This window comes from Natator depressus, chromosome 8 (assembly GCF_965152275.1).
Source record: "Natator depressus isolate rNatDep1 chromosome 8, rNatDep2.hap1, whole genome shotgun sequence".
NCBI classification, from domain to species: Eukaryota; Metazoa; Chordata; order Testudines; family Cheloniidae; genus Natator; species Natator depressus.
The window spans coordinates 59,986,792-59,999,955 of record NC_134241.1 but is presented as its reverse complement, the minus strand read 5'-3'; positions in this window follow the sequence as shown (position 1 = coordinate 59,999,955).

Sequence of the window (13,164 nt, the reverse complement as noted above, 5' to 3'; positions counted from 1 at the left end):
TCACCTGAGAGACATTACAATCTCTATTATTCCCCTGGTGCCTGCCTCCTTCATGCCTTTATACCTGGTGTTGGGTGTGTGTGTGTGTGTGTGTGTGTGCGTGCATGCGCACGTGCACCCAAGAGCATGGAAAAGGTACCTGGCTGATCTTCAGTCTACCTGAGGCTGAGGGGAGACTATAACCGCTGGGGCACCCATTGTCAGTTCAAATGACAGTCTTTATGGGCACTCCATTTCAAATGTGCATAAGCCCCCTATGCCCTTAATTGGAAACTTCTTGTCAGCAGTGCCCACATGGTCCATGCATGTGCTCCAGCTAGCCTCTTGCCATGTACTGAGAGTATATAGGGCAATGCCAGACCAATTGCTGATGCAGTTCCTTCTCAACCAGCTTTGTATGAGTAAGTTCCTATGGTTTCAGACAGGACTGTATTCAGGGGAGCTAGCCCATCCTGCCCACACAGCCACAACTACGCTGCTATATTTAGTGTACTAGCTCATCCAAAGTAGCATGGGTATGCCTACATCAGCTGGAAATTACACATACCCTTAAATTAATTTAGTGATTCTGCCATTACTTCACTCTCTGTAGAAGAGGTGTGAAGCAGGGATGACAGAGACACACCAACCACTTTTCCCTTCACAAAACTTTTACTTGTTTGGAAGATTTAGATACTAAATGTGTCAACTGATTGGATTTTTAGAACATTTACTCTCAATGCAACATATTTGCGATTAAATATACTATGAACATGAGTAGGGTACGTCTACACTAGTTATTTTTTTACTTAACTGCCAGTTCAATTCTGTTAGCTCACCTGAGTTTACATGCTAAATGGGCTGCTCCACAAACATTTCTTCCAGGATGCAAACACGTCTGGTTTACCGTAGGGCTCAGTTTGAGTAAACCACACACATACGTGGAGTGTCCAGACTACATGTATTAATGTGTTAGCTGGCAATTAACTTGAGTTAAAAAACAACCTCTCTTGTTGGTCACTTCTGTGCATCTTTAAGGATATCATCTGGACCTTTTCTGTTGACGAGGAGTTTGTTGCACTAAATATAGTGCAGCCTTTTTCCACTAGAGTGTGACTGCGTGGGGCTGTAACTTACTATTGTTAGGTACAAGGCACGTTTTGAAGAAACAGTCCTCAAATTCTGCAAAAATGCTTCGACCACTGCAATTTAAGAACAACCCTCGTGGCTGTTTGACATTTTCAGAGGAGCTTGGTTTACAAGTGACCTTAGTGCATTGAATGTGAACTAAAGTTTAAATACAAGCTTTGCAAAACTGCCGCATTTCTATCTTGTTCGCACACAGGGGCACTGAATGGTTTTATGTTTCAGTGTTTTTAGTATTTTTTTTCAAGAAATGGTGCTCAATTTTATCAGTAATCTGGGACTGTTAGTTATGACACAATAGCAGTTCAGCTGGATTTCTTAACTAGACATATCGGGTGGAATTTTCAAAAGAGCTTAAGGGGAAAAACTCAAAAACTTAAGGGAGTTGAATACCCAGCTCCTTTTGAGTCCTTTGAACAGTAAAATTTCTCATAATAATTTAGAAATAAACTGATTTTTCTCCCTTGATAATTTGCCATTATAATGAACAGTTTAACTTTTACATGGGATGGTTGTTGGTGGAGTCACTTCCTTCCTTGGCTTTATCAAGAAGATATTCCCTAAGGAAAAGAGAGAGACCCAAGAATTCTTTAAGCTGTTAAAAATGAACTTCAAAGAGAGAAGACTGTCTGTCTGTCTGTCTTTGCTAGTGCCTTTAGACTGCTCCTTTATGAAAAAAGTGGCTTCATGACCTTCCCCACCCCCCTCAAATAAATAAATTAAATATCAGGAATATAAAGTTTTGGTTTCCTGGTATTTTTGGATCAGAAAATACACTGAAAGTTGAGGTGTGCTCTTCCTGAAGCTCTGTTGAAGGAGAAGGAATTTTGAATCTTTCAGAGAAAGCGCTTTTCTCCCAACTGTTTGGGATTTGAATTAAAAAGGTGTTAACCTGAACAGAAACTCATACACATTTTAAATAGTCTATAAACATCCCCTCCACTCTTAAAGCTGCACTGTGGGTTCAGTCTATTGTGATGTCATTGTCCTTCTTCGGCCTCCTGCTAAAATGAGAGAAGGCAATACTTGATATTGCAGTGTATAAAAGCAGCAGAAAAAATTTTGTGAATGAAATCTTTGAAGTCTTGTGCATGGAAAAAAAAGCAATAAAGGGCTCAAACATAAATCTCTTTTTCTCTCTGTGTTTCAGCAGCCATTACCAAATTAATTGCATGGAATATTAAGCAGGAACTTGTTTTGCAATCTTTCCTCATTTGGTGACTAAAGACTTCCTCTCTAAAAAGGTTTTGTTTGTAGGGATCACACCACCCAACACTAAAACCCCCATTTTCTGAAGGGAAGTTTTAGACAAGAATGTTTAATTTTTCCACCAGGTTGTCATATATTCTTTGGTGTCTTTCACACCCACTGTGGAACCACAAAGGAAGGGTGATAGTCACAAAGCCCATTGCTTCACAGTCAAGCATGAGGGGAGTGTTGTTGGCATGATGAGGTGATAAATTACACTGTGCTCTAACATTGCAGTTGTGCACTGACCTTTAAATTGCCTTCCTGTTTGTACATAACATTGGGATGCCTCTAATGTTATGCTCCTGTTGGCAGCCTTTTCATTGCATACGACTGGCACATACTTGTACTGTTCTATGTTGTTCTAATTGCAATTGTTCCCTCCTGATTATCATCAATCTTTCAGACGAAGTTTTCAAATCTGGATGCCTAAAGTTAGTCTCCAAAATCCACATTTAGGGCCCTGATCCTGCAAAGCTGATATATTTAGCACCCTATCACAGGGTCATTGGTCCCTGCGGATAGACTAAAGCCCAGTTCCTCATGACCAGAACAGTTGAGCCTAGTTCAGCTAATTAAAGAGGGCTAGGTTACACCTGGGCCTATAAAAGGCTGCTAGTAAGCAGCTGGGTAGAAAGGACTGAGACAGGCTGAGCCCTGGGGTGGGAAAGCCATACTGGAGTGGAGCTCACCACTGTGATGGGTCTGTGGAGCAAGGGGCCAAGGGCTCAGGGAAGCAGCCCTGTGGCTGTTGCTCCAGGAAGGGAGCAGAGCTGGCTGAGGCCAGGAGCTGGAATGCCAGAGACCCCTGCGAGGGTAGTCCTGAAGCTTGGGGCTAAGGATGGAGTTTTAAGACTATTTTCTGTTTGTTTGATAACCTTTGATTAAAGAAATAACTCTCCTTGAGAAGTCCAGGCATGGCAACACATGCTTTGGAGCTGGGGAGTGTTTCCGTTTTGCCCTGGTGACACACCCATATTGTAAAAATCTACTTCTACTAAAGTAGTAGCCTCACTTCTTTCACTTTAATGGTTCCTCCCATGATCAAAAGGTCAATTAATTTCTCTACTGAAACTCTGAAAACAATGAAAATGTTTCCTTTAGTGGTAGAGCAGACTTTGGGAAGATAACTTAAGAATAATCATTGTTTGAGTCGGAGTCTTTTCTTGCACTGTACCATCTTTCTTCATAGGAAATGTGGCTGACCACTAACCCGATTCAGTAACTATAACTGGATTCCACAAATAGACCGGGAGGTTTCCATTCTCTTCTGATACATTTATGTTCGAACTTGGAAGACTAAATCTGATCCTAAAAATCAAAACAGCATTTTTTTACCTACAAAATCAATACTTTATTACAGGTTAGATATAGGGCCTAATCCTGCAGCCCTTATTTAGACAAAACTTCTGACGAACTTAGCCCAAAGTCAATTGCTTTGGAAAGTTTGAACAAAATCCGTCCAGTCCAATGCTGGTAAATATTGCCAAGTTCTATTGTAAAAAGATGTTAAGAATTTTCCCCCATCACTAAAAACTTCTCTTCACTCTAACTTGGAAATGCATTGAAACACCTCCAACAAAAAATAGTTACTAGCAAATGAAATTAAAATCTGTGCAGTAAAACAGTTACACTAATTGTAGACTTATGTTACTGTTTAATGGACTAGTAATAAAGGAAATAAGAATCCTTTATTGAAGGTCGGGATTTTTTTTTGTACTTTCGCTGTGGATTCTATAATTGCTTAAATTTTTGTCATAAGTAAATCTGTGGACAGATTAATGTTTAGTCTTTTTTCCCTAAAATATGGAAATTAAATTCAAAACTGAAATTAATATTAAACTTTTATGTAACATTAACATCATGACTAAGACTTTTCCGCCTTAAAATTGTAAACATTCCCTATTCAGAAAATAATGTTGATCCCAAATCCCTTAGCAACTTTAGCTTGCCCACATTACCCCCAGGGAGTATTTTGGATTACTAGTTTTTTCCCCACGTGGGTTTTTTCTACACAGTGTCTTCATAACAATTCTACACGGTGGGTTCCTGCAAATATTATTAACTCCATTTTATAGAGTTTACAATTAGTTAAAATTATGCACAGATAAGTTGCTTTGCTCTAAGTCATGCAGAACCCTTTATTTCCTGACACCCAGTGCCCTGCCCTAACCACTGAATCACAATCTTTACCTTACTTTGTGACACTAAACTTACAAGAGGTATAGTGATGGAAGCCACCAATTTAGTGTCATTTCCTTAACAGTTTTTATACAGAGAGTGACAAATAAGCTCTACCTGACATCTCTGAATATGTCATATGTTGAAATTCTCTTCTTTCAACATTGATTCCCCTCTGGTCATTTTAGAATCAAACTTTGAAAGTTCTGTGCAATGAGTAGGCTGCTGTGCCTGTAAAACCATGTGTGTGTATAAAGAGGTGTATTGATACATAGGTTGGTAAATGTTCCATAAGAGTGGGTAGCTGTGCATGCAGTTCTCATATACATATATATATATATAGGTGTGTGTGCATTTCTGTATGCCAATGTAGATGTTTGCAGGCACTAGGGTCGCACGTGTCGTCTTTGCTCACCTCTTGTACAGGCCTGCAAAAGCTTGGCTCTAAGGGCAAGAGGTTTCCTTCATGTTACATTCATAGTGGATTTCTCCATTCACTTATATACTAGGGTGGATTAATTTCCTCCTCTACAGGACTCACCGGGTGCAAATCTATTGTCTGTGTCAGTGTTTCATAACTTTTCCTGGTTAGTAACTCCTTATTTGAAGTAAAAAAAAAAAAAAATTGTTGCAAATCTCACATATTCTTACTGTTTTACCATATGTAAAAACTGTATCAAAAATAAGCCTACATCAGATTGTATCAAAGATAAGCCTACAAGATGTTGACAGAGAACACTGGACCTTGAAGGCTAAAGGTGTGAGTCACTCCCCCATTCCCAACACTGGTTGAGAAATACTGGTCAATATTATGTGGGAAATCAGACTAAACCGGACAGTCTCTATGGAAAAAATAAATGGACACAAATCAGACGTCAAGAATTATAACATTCAAAAACCAGTCGGCGAACACTTCAATCTCTTTGGTCACTCGATTACAGACCTAAAGGTGGCAATTCTTCAACAAAAAAACTTCAAAAACAGACTCCAACGAGAGACTGCTGAATTGGAATTAATTTGCAAACTGGATACAATTAACTTAGGCTTGAATAAAGACTGGGAGTGGATGGGTCATTGCACAAAGTAAAACTATTTCCCATGTTTATTCCCCCCCCGCACCCCACACTGTTCCTCAGACATCTTGTCAACTGCTGGAAATGGTCCACCTTGATTATCACTACAAAAGGTTTTTTTCCCCGCTCTCCTGCTGGTAATAGCTCACCTTAAGTGCTCACTCTCGTTACAGTGTGTATGGTTACATCCATTGTTTCATGTTCTCTATGTATATAAATCTCCCCACTGTATTTTCCACTGAACGCATCCAATGAAGTGAGCTGTAGCTCACGAAAGCTTATGCTCAAATAAATTTGTTAGTCTCTAAGGTACCACAAGTACTCCTTTTCTTTTTGTAAATTATCATAGTGGTCATTTCTGGCCTGAATCTGTATATCCAGCTAGCTATAATTTAAATGCGAAGAGTGAGATTCACACCAATGCAGAGGACCAATCCACTTAAAGCCTTTAATGGGAGGCTAAAATTTATGCTGAGAACCTTGCGTAGACCCTTTTGCATTGACATATATTTTAGCCTAACTTATCTGCCCCTTCTTCCAGTTGCTATGGCAGAAGAGCTAACGTACTTTTTAAGAATTGTAGATAATTTCTCCATTAAGCGTGGGATAGTACAGAATAGGCACAGTTTCCATACTCTGGTTTGTAACGTAGTGTTTTGGAAGCCTTTGCCACATCTTGGTGTCACACATCCCACAGTTGTGAAACCACTAGCAGTGCCGATACTGCTTGTGTTGGGGGTGTGGGAGGGCGGGCAGAAGGAGGTTAGTAACAAATTATGGAATGGATTTGACTCCGTGCATGTACAATTATAAACAAACCCAGAGATTACAAAAAAGTACTGATATTTCATTTAATCAAATCAAGTCCTTAATCTTTTGAACCATTATATTTGCTTCCCTTTTTGTAAATTCAGAGTATCAGCTCTCCATCCAGGCAGTATTCCAAAGGAAGAATTCATTGCAAAACACAAACATTATGCCCTGCATATTGGTAAATTACCGGTATTTGTATGGGAAGAATTCAACATGCTATTAATAAATTGTTGAGCTTGTGCCATTTAACTATTGCTTACAGACATTTGATTTTTATTAAACAGATTAGTATAGATGCAACTCTAAATCACGTTCAAATATTTCAGGCCTCTCGGACTTTGTTTAAACAACAAGCTTTGTATAGCCTTGCTATAGCAACTGAAATACAGTAAAAGGGTTATAACAGTATGACAGAGAGTGCTCTGTGTTTCTGCAGAGTTTATTGCTTACCAGAACACGGCAACGTTACTAAGGAGGCTGCAGTGGGCTGGAATATCTCTGGCATGAGTAGACTTTTAGAGGTGGATCTCCCATGTGCAGTAAAAAAGCAAGAATAATTGAAGTGAAGGATTTAGAGATGTATGAAACACTGGTTTGGTCAGCAGGGGCACATGTGAATGTTTACTTTGGTTATGAGCATTTCTCTTTTCACAGTGACTTTGGGGCTTGAGCAAAACCCAAATGTCAGTTCAAAATTCTTACACAAAGATGGAATTTCCCTGGGTTTTGTGACTAAATCAGCAATTTTGAATGGTTTTATATAAAATTTTGAGTGGGCCCATCCTGGATTGAATGGTTGTTTTTTTTTTTTTAAAGCCATAGTCAGCTTTTGATGAAGCTGATTTGAGGCTTGAGTCTGTAATGAAACCCCAAACCAGTTAAAAGAAAAGGAAGACTTGTGGCACCACAGAGACTAACCAATTTATTTGAGCATAAGCTTTCGTGAGCTACAGCTCACTTCATCGGATGCATTCAGTGGAAAATACAGTGGGGAGATTTATATACACAGAGAACATGAAACAATGGGTGTTACCATACATACCAAACAATGGGTGTTACCACTGTAAGGAGAGTATCACTTAAGGTGAGCTATTACCAGCAGGAGAGCAGGTTTGGGGGGGGGGGGGGAGGGGGGAACCTTTTGTAGTGATAATCAAGGTGGGCCATTTCCAGCAGTTGACAAGAACGTCTGAGGAACAGTGTATGGGGGGGGGGGAATAAACATGGGGAAATAGTTTTACTTTGTGTAATGACCCATCCACTCCCAGTCTTTATTCAAGCCTAAGTTAATTGTATCCAGTTTGCAAATTAATTCCAATTCAGCAGTCTCTCGTTGGAGTCTGTTTTTGAAGTTTTTTTGTTGAAGAATTGCCACTTTTAGGTCTGTAATCGAGTGACCAAAGAGATTGAAGTGTTCGCCGACTGGTTTTTGAATGTTATAATTCTTGACGTCTGATTTGTGTCCATTTATTCTTTTACGTAGAGACTGTCCAGTTTGGCCAATGTACATGGGAGAGGGGCATTGCTGGCACATATCACATTGGTAGATGTGCCGGTGAACGAGCCTCTGATAGTATGGCTGATGTGATTAGGCCCTATGATGGTGTCCCCTGAATAGATATGTGGACACAGCTGGCAACGGGCTTTGTTGCAAGGATAGGTTCCTGGGTTAGTGGTTCTGTTGTGTGGTGTGTGGTTGCTGGTGAGTATTTGCTTCAGGTTGGGGGGCTGTCTGTAAGTGAGGACTGGCCTGTCTCCCAAGATCTGTGAGAGTGAGGGATCATTTTTCAGGATAGGTTGTAGATCTTCTATGATGCGCTGGAGAGGTTTTAGTTGGGGGCTGAAGGTGACGGCTAGTGGCGTTCTGTTATTTTCTTTGTTGGGCCTGTCCTGTAGTAGGTGACTTCTGGGTACTCTTCTGGCTCTGTCAATCTGTTTCTTCACTTCAGCAGGTGGGTATTGTAGTTGTAAGAACACCTGATAGAGATCTATCGGTTGAGTGTCACATGGTTTGGGGCTGCATTGTAAACATTTATTTCATGAAGTTCTAGCCACATTAGCACTAGTGTGGCCAGATTTTACTTATAAAATACACAAGGCTTTTTAAAATTTTATTTTAAAGGCTTTATTAAAAATGTATTAATTGTTTCTGGAAATTCTAAGCATATTGGACTGGGCTGCAGCTGAAAGGAGGTGTCTTCTTACAGACTAAGAGATGTTTTGCCTTCAGACCAGAAGCAGCTCTATGAACCACCGGGAAATGTTGCATGGACAGCTGGTGGCATGCAGCCTACAGATGGTGTACCATTGTCCCAGAAGTTATTAATAAGGCAATTCACAAGCAACACGTGATTTGCCTGCACAGATAACAGTTCTGTCCCATCCAAACTGAGATCAGAATTATGATAGCAACAGCCTACAACTTGTATATAGATATTGTATTTAAAATGCAGTTATGGTCAGAAAAGAAACTGAAAATGCCCCTTGTATGTATTCAGAGTCCTAGGTTTAGTAATAAAAGTTAGCTTTTACTCCTGCTAGCCCTATAGAACTAATTCACCTAAGAGAGACTGACATAGATTCTAGTTAATGTTGTGCATCATCAACTAAATCATTCCAGTTGCAGTGTAGCAAGGGATACATACTCAGGCAGCTAGCCGGAGTCACCTCCTGTGCGTAGCTGGTGTGTTTTTAGTGTACTAGCTTGAACAGAGGTAGCGTGGGTCAGTCTACCCAAGTTGGGAAGCATATTTCCAGTTGTGGTGCAGCTAAACCCTAAGAGAGAGCCAGTTCTCTCTCCGTTTGTGAATTTGTTCTCTCTCCACTAAGAGATTTGATTCTCTTCAACTGAGAGAGAGCCAGTCTCCACTATAAATCCTGAGGCTCCAAACACTGAGGTTTCCCAATCCAAGAAGAGCCCTTGAGTTCATGTAAGCAGTATTCAGTGACTTTGCTCTCCAAGACATTTTCTTTTAACTAAAACCCTTTATAGACAAGAACCTGGGTTTTGGAACCTTAAAAGGTCCAAAAATCCCAAATGTAAGCAAACAGAGGAAAGAAAGTGCTTTCCCGAAGGTCAAAAATACAAAGAAGAAATCATCACCACACCAAAGACTTAGACAACAAAAGGAAGGGTGAGAACTCCCACTTTGTTCTACAGCATAGGAAAGATTTTTAAAGTCACTGTTTACTGCAAGGGGGAATTCCATGGGGAATTTCTGTGCTTTGAAGGAAGCCAGAATTCATCTTGGGACCATGAAAATGCTGCCTTTCTAGATTTCTGAACTCCTTTGTAGTTCAGATTTGTGTTCCATGAATCCAGACCATTATCCTTGAGTTGAAATCCCATATTAATAAATGTAACAACATCCATAGATATTAACATATCCTAATTCCATATGAACACAAAGAAAGATTATACTAGAAGTAGGAAAGAAATAGAGCCTTATAGTAGCTTAAGGATGGGGAAAAACTTTCCAAAGATCGGTTTCAGAGTAGCAGCCGTGTTAGTCTGTATCCGCAAAAAGAAAAGGAGGACTTGTGGCACCTTAGAGACTAACAAATTTATTTGAGCATAAGCATCCGATGAAGTGAGCTGTAGCTCACGAAAGCTTATGCTCAAATAAATTTGTTAGTCTCTCAGGTGCCACAAGTACGCCTTTTCTTTCTCCAAAGATCATAACTGGACAAAGCTATAGGATTTTAACCTGACAACATTGTAACTAAAACTGATTTGATGTGAATTTTAAACTGCGTGCTGTCACCTATAACTGCCAGAATTATTGTTCACACCTTGTGTGTAGTGTTGAGGTCGCTTCACTTCACTTCCCTTATGATATTATCTGGCTTATTGCTTAAAAGAACTAACGTTAAAATCTTTGGTTTGATTCCTTAACTAAGTTTCAGTTCCAAAGTCTAAATCTTTTAGAGCAGGGATTTTCAACCTTTTTCTTTCTGAGGCCCACCAAACATGCTATAAAAACTCCATGGCCCACCTGTGCCACAACAATGGGTTTTCTGCATATAAAAGCCAGGGCCAGCATTAAGGAGTAGCAAGCAGGGCAATTGCCCAGTGCCCCATGTCACAGGGGGCACCGTGAAGCTAAATTGCTCAGGCTTCTGCTTTAGCCACAGGTGGTAGGGCTCAGGGCCTCAGGTTTCAGCCCCATGCAGTGGGACTTTGGCTTTCTGCCCTGGGCCCCAGCAAGTATAACACTGGTCCTGCTTGGTGGACCCCCTGAAACTTCTTCGTGGCCCCCCCAGGGGGCCCTGGACCTCTGGTTGAGAACCACTTCTAGAATTACTTTTCTGTACACAGTTAGCAAATCTCCCTCCATTCTGTCTCTTTACAAAGAGACTGTCAGCTTCTGCGAGAGAAATGCCTCTAATTTCTTTAAATAAACTCTATTCCCATTTTAACTGAGTTTTGACTTACACTCAATATGTTAAATTTCTCCTTTCTAATCTATACATTTGAATATCTACAAAAAAGTCCATTCCTTATCTCCTAACCTTATTCCAAGTTTAAAGAGGACTTTCATTTAACAGTTAAAATACCTTTCTGCTGGAGTTGGCTGCTCAGTGTAGTTCAAACTACAGAGTTATCTAATGTGTTGATATGTTACACTCTACAGTAGCCTTCTTTCCATTTTTATATCTGATCATTTAAATTTTACTGGTTTATCTTATTTCAAATACTAAGAGTCCTGTGTTCCTTAATTACTTTTCTGCATATTACTGGCGTTTGTTTTTTTATATATTATGCAGACTTTGTCTGACCATCTGTATCTAAAAAGGAAAAGGAGTACTTGTGGCACCTTAGAGACTAATTATTTCACCATGTTTATTCCCCCCCCCCCAGTGTTCCTCAGACGTTCTTGTCAACTGCTGGAAATGGCCCACCTTGATTATCACTACAAAAGGCAACCTCCCACCCCCATCCCCCCCGCTCTCCTGCTGGTAATAGCTCACCTTACTGATCAGTCTCCTTACAGTGTGTATGGTAACACCCATTGTTCCATGTTCTCTGTGTATATAAATCTCCCCACTGTATTTTCCACTAAATGCATCCAATGAAGTGAGCTGTAGCTCACGAAAGCTTATGCTCAAATAAATTGGTTAGTCTCTAAGGTGCCACAAGTACTCCTTTTCTTTTTGTGGATACAGACTAACACGGCTGCTCCTCTGAAATCTGTATCTAAAAGTCTCTTATGCAAACTAACTGAATGACAAAAGTATCTCCTTCACATCTATCTCAAGTTTTTTAAACAATTCACTTTGCCTAGAATTCAAACTTCAGCTGTACCCACTACTTGCTTAGGCTCTGTTACTATCTTTCACCATTTCTAAACTTTAGCCTAACTCCATCAAACCTTTAGGTAATTTATTCAGCCTGCCGTGTTTATTGTAATAGTCACAGTGCATGAAGCTATTGTATCATTGCTTTCTATGTTGTCACAGTAACAAGTTTCACAGTAACACAATTTCAAGCATCAGGGTTCCAGAATCCAGGAAAATGCAGAAATGGAGGGTGAAATTAGAGCTAAGATAATAAATACCTGGATCAGATGGAGAGAGAGAAAGAAAGATACCAGTGATTAAAAGGGAAAGTCTATAAAAGGTTGGTTCATCCAGTTTTAGTGTATTGTGCTGAGTGTTGGACAACAAAGAAGAAACATGAGCAAATGGTCTGTTCCACAGAAAAGCAAATGTTGAGATGGAGGAGTGTGTGTAAGCAAGAAAGGGAGAGTGTGGAATGTGTATGTTAGAGACATGCTCAAAGTCACATCCATAAGTTTAAAAAAAAAAAAAAAGAGGGAGTGCAGACTCGGATGATTTGGTCATGTAAAGAGTTGTCCTGACAACTCTGTGGGTAAGAGTCCAACAGTTCAAGACTGAAGGAAAAAGAGGCCAATCCAAGAAGTAGCTGTGGCACGTCATAAAGGAAAACCTATCGATATGTGGTGTGATAGAGATTCGAGTACTGAACAGCACTCTTTGGAGGGAGGGGACTTGTAGAGCGAACAGCATTGGATGGGTTGGTACAAGGAAGAAGAGTTGTCACAGTAACACACTTGGACTTGGCATGTGTGTCTAAACACTGCTTAATTTCAAGCTATAGAATCATGCTTACCCCTCAGAGTATTATATTCTTAAACCAACAGTAAAAGTAGTAGTAATGGTTTTGCTAGATTTTGTTTCAGTTGACACTACTTTCAATTATATTGTCCTAACCAACATATCTAGTTTAATCAAAATTGTTTTTCTTTACTTAAGATATTTTAATAATAAATTGAATTTTAGTTATTGTAATCTGGTTCAAGAAGATTATACTTGATATATATATAAGTTTAGCTGTTGATTTATGATAATAATGCTTAGCTGCTAGTGAATCTTAATGAATGTAAACAACCTGTTGATGCTATTAGTATCCTAAGTAATTAAATGAATACCATTGTTGTTGATGCTCAAGCTTTTTTGAATTTTATACTCTGTTTTATAATAGTCCATTCAAAATAGTTTTAATTTACTTTATATTTTAAGAATTCCTTGTTAAGAGGTTGCTTTAAGTATTGCTACATTGTATCATTCATTTTATGTACCTTTCTTTCCCTATAGTTATCTCATTTGCATAATCCTTGTGATCTAATTGTTAGTTTCTTTTAGCATTTTTTATAACTTGAATAAACTTTTTATATGTTTCAAGTTCGATGGTTTATTTTGG